The 4,580-nt window shown below is 43.3% G+C and overlaps 1 protein-coding gene across 1 annotated transcript in view; it reads right to left on the bottom strand.

The window, feature by feature from the left end:
• The window catches only part of CNTNAP5 (contactin associated protein family member 5), an 879,838-nt gene that overhangs the window by 788,230 nt on the left and 87,028 nt on the right, over nt 1-4,580 (bottom strand). The window lies entirely within an intron of this gene.

The following is a 4,580-nucleotide window of genomic DNA, read 5'->3' as shown; positions in this document are numbered from 1 at the left end:
AGAAAAACAAATACCGTATGCTAACACATATATATGGAATCTAAAAAAAAAAAAAAAAAAAAAAGATACTGATGAACCTAGGGGAAGGACAGGAATAAAGATGCAGACGTAGAGAATGGACTTGAGGACACAGGGAAGGGGAAGGGGAAGCTGGGACGAAGGTAGAGAGTAGTACTGACATATATACACTACCAAATGTAAAATAGATAGCTAGTGGGAAGCAGCTGCATAGCCCAGGGAGATCAGCTCGGTGCTTTGTGACCACCTAGAGGGGTGGGATAGGGAGGGTGGGGGGAAGATGCAAGAGGGAGGGGGTATGGGGATATATGTATACATATAGCTGATTCACTTTGTTATACAGCAGAAACTAACACAACATTGTAAAGCAATTATACTCCACTAAAGATGTTAAATAATATATATATATGTATATAATCCAATGGAAAAAATGGGCAAAAGATTTAAACTGACCTAGTAGTTGATTTGCCCGGCATGGAAGTACAGAGTATTCCTTCTGTTTAAATTTGTTAAACAAAGGGTTTTTTTAACCTTTGTTTTTGAGTGAGAAATATAACACATGTAGAGGAAAGAGCATATAAAAACTTGACAACTCAAAGATTGCTGATACTTTATAATTCATTATATGAACTTAGTGATTAATCTTTTTCCCGTGTTATTCATTTGGAATGTTTCTAGTTTTTAAGCACCGTGAATGGCGCAGCTATGGCCCTTCTTGTATATGTCTCTTGGCTTATAACTTTTGCCTATACATGTCTAGCAGCAGGATTGCTGAGTCAGTGGATGTGGGTATGCAATCTCAAATGTTAGTAGATAAAAGCAAAACGGTTTCCAAAGTGTTTGCATATATTTGCGTTCCCAGCGGCGCTACATCAGCTCCTCGCTAACACCCACTTGATATTGTCAACATTTTTCAATTTGAGGCATTCTGGCAGTTGCTCATGGAATCCTATTGGTGTTTAACGGGTATTTCCCTAATTTCTAATGGAAATTAACAAACTGTAGTTACAAATAACAACTTGACAGAATCACAAAGGAACATAGCATTGAGCAAAAAGCCAAATACAAAATAATAAATCTATTTATAGAGGCCCAAATATACTGTGTTTAGGAATGCTTGCTGCAAAGTTAAAACTATACAGAAATGCATGAACATGGTTATTGCAACAGTATGAGAGGTGGTTATCTTTTCAGGGGAGGAGATGGTGGTCATGAGGACCCAGCTGGGGGCTTCTGGGTTCTGGAAATTTTTTTTTTTTTTACATGAATGGTGTTTACACAGGTAATCATGTTGTAATATATCATTAAGCTAAGCATTTTTGTATTGTGAACTTTAGGAACACAAAATTGAATCATAATTTAAAAGAAAAAAAAAAACCCTTCAACAAATGAGCTCAGTTGATACATGGAAGAAGGATAATGTCTAACTGTGCTGGTTAAGCTGCAGGATAAACAGAAAAATACCAGCTAATCGCCCTTCTCTCTAAGGTGTGTGACAAAGTGGTTTAGCTGATGTGAATCTCCTGAGAAAGGCAGGTGCTCAGAATACTTTCTCAATGAAATTTTGAGGATTCTGGTCAGAGGGAAGACAATGTTGCATGTTTCAGACAGAGTCCTGGGTCTGAGCTGGGCATCTATGTGCAAATAGACAGGAAACCTAAGGCAGCGCAAGGAAAACCTAAGGCAGGTATGAGGAGCTAGAGTGGAAAATCTATGTCTTTGAGAACTAGAGACAACTATATCAAGGAATGACAAACCAAAATACATAGACTGAAAGGTAATCCTTGTGACTATTAAAGAAGCCAGGGCTTCCCCGGTGGCGCAGTGGTTGCGCGTCCGCCTGCCGATGCAGGGGAACCGGGTTCGTGCCCCGGTCCGGGAGGATCCCGCATGCCGCGGAGCGGCTGGGCCCGTGAGCCGCAACGGGAGAGGCTGCAACAGAGGGAGGCCCGCATACCACAAAAAATAAAATAAAATAAAATAAAGAAGCCAGCTCGTCGGGCCTCCCTGGTGGCTCAGTGGTTGCGAGTCCGCCTGCCGATGCAGGGGACACGGGTTTGTGCCCCGGTCCGGGAGGATCTCGCATGCCGCGGAGCAGATGGGCCCGTGAGCCATGGCCGCTGAGCCAGCCCGTGACAGGCATTGGTGTGTTCCTTTAGCCTGACAACTGGGTGAGCCAGGTTTATGCCCCAAAACTCAAAGCCTTCAAGTTTAACATTTCCTTGGGGAGATGCATCAAATCTCCTCCTTATATTCAGAACAAACTCCCATGGGTTGGGCTCTGAGGTCCAGGGAGGGATAAATCACTGTAGGTGTCATGGCCCATCGGGGATGTCTTGCGGGATGGGACAGAAGTGGGGAGGAACCACCAGCATCACAGCCGTAGCTATGCTGAACTGTGCAGTGATGAAAAACCCTAAGCAGACATGGTCTTGTGACTCAGCTTTGGGTTTAGAGAAATTGTGAATTCAGAAAGAAAAAGTTATTTGGAAGGAAGACCCATGCTATGATTAATGTGGGGAAGGGCCGGAAAGAAGACAACGTGATGCTACAGGAATTTTTATGACACCCCTAGGGTAACACCTGCCCAGGGCCTCAAAGTTTCAGATGCTCAGTATTTCTTACTGTGGCTGCCCGACTGGTTTCGTTTCAAGAATCTTGTAGTTTCTTCAGGAGGGCTGTTTTCCTAGAGCCACATCACTCACGGAGCCTGAGTGGGGGGACAATGATTAGAGTTTCTAGGAGAGATCAATAATCTTACGTTCCACGAATTATCAAATACTGTATCCACTGTGACAGGCTCATGTTATCAGCGTACGAGCAATACGGAGCTCATTAACAATGTCAGATTCAGTCACTAAGGGCTGCAAATGTATGAGACACCCAAACCCTGATCACCGCCAGCAAGGAGATTCCAGCTTATCTGTAATCACAGGGACTACAAACAATTTCACTCTAAGATATACAGCGACACTTTCATCTGTTTTCATAATGGGCTTCCAGCAGGCTCAGAAACCCAAACTCACTCCAAACTCTCAGCAACCCCCTTTTTTGCTGTGTTCTTCCTTTGCTCTATGTGGCCTCTCCCAAGTGTGTACGGAATTTGCCCAAATTTCATTCCATTGTTTGATTTTCTGCCAGCCAGATAATAACAGGTGTCTGTCTGATCAACGGTTAAGTACTCCATCCAGCAGTATTAATGCGACATAAATTTTCATCCAGTACCACCCTGGACAGAGCACACTTTGATTATACAGTCATTTTCAGTCCATTCATTTACCAGAAGAGCAGAGATCATGGGAGATCAGAGGACCCATGCTTATGAATGGATAACGAACTTGGGCTCTTCACCCCTCTGTGTCCTTGGCTCCCCCTTTCTGGTAGTGAGCTCTTCATCTGAAGGTCTTTGTGAAGATCAAATGAGGTGATAGATGTGACAGTTATTTAAATGGTAAATGTACTGTATAAATAGACGCTTTTGTCTTTAGTAGGTATGCTCTGCAAGTGAATGCTTTGGGGTCACATAGATCTGCCTTTGAATGGCAACCGGTTGTGTGACCCTGGGGAACAGATTAAGCTATTTGAGACTCAGCTTTATTGTTTGTAAAATGAGGAGACCAATAGCCATCTCTCAGGAAGGATGCAATGAAATCACATCTGTATTTCACCCTGGTGCTAGGGTGTAGGGCTATGTCAGGTATTCAATAAACAGTCTTCTCTTTCCTATGGTTGTTTGATGACATTGTTCATTTGGAAGCAACATGAATATCATTATTATTTTTGGTTTCTTTTTCTTTAATGTGCATATGTGCTTTTGCTGCTGCCAATTCGAGTCTAAGTTCCTGAAAGGCGACAAAGTTTTTGTCTTAACATCCTCCCCTCCCAGGGCCAAACATAGTGCTAAGTATATGCATGTGATTTCATTGATTTGTAAGAGTCCACATATAGCTTTTAAAGTGGACTCTATTCAACATAAACCTTCTCTTTTCATCTACTTCCCCACTCCTAAATAGGAAGCCTTATGCTTAGTACAAGCTTAGTACAAGGAGGCAGTCTATTCATATGGGCAGACGATTTAATAGGAAAAATGACACAAATGACACAGATGTTTTTCACTGAGCTGACAGCAAAACCAGAAAAACCTGGAGAGGTGTTCCACAAACGACTGGACCTACTGAAGCAAATAAACAACAAAAATGTTGATTCCTACACCCTCCACGTTTTCAGCTTACTGAGGATAACCTGCCTTGGTACTTCAGGGAGCACATATTATAATCTCAGCAATTATACACTAAAAGTTAGAGTCATTAATAAAGTTGTTTGTACTGTTTGTCAGTTACTTAGAGGGCTAACTAAGTGACTTGAGAAGTCCAGTGAAAAATAAAAATCTGGGTCTCTCGGGCTTCCCTGGTGGCGCAGTGGTTGAGAGTCCGCCTGCTGATGCAGGGGATACGGGTTCGTGCCCCGGTCTGGGAGGATCCCACGTGCCGCGGAGCGGCTGGGCCCGTGAGCCATGGCCGCTGAGCCTGTGCGTCCGGAGCCTGTGCTCCGCAACGGGAGAG

Source organism: Physeter macrocephalus, chromosome 2 (genome assembly GCF_002837175.3).
Source record: "Physeter macrocephalus isolate SW-GA chromosome 2, ASM283717v5, whole genome shotgun sequence".
NCBI classification, from domain to species: Eukaryota; Metazoa; Chordata; class Mammalia; order Artiodactyla; family Physeteridae; genus Physeter; species Physeter macrocephalus.
The sequence above is the reverse complement of the archived record's forward strand: the minus strand, read 5'-3'. Positions and strand labels throughout refer to the sequence as shown.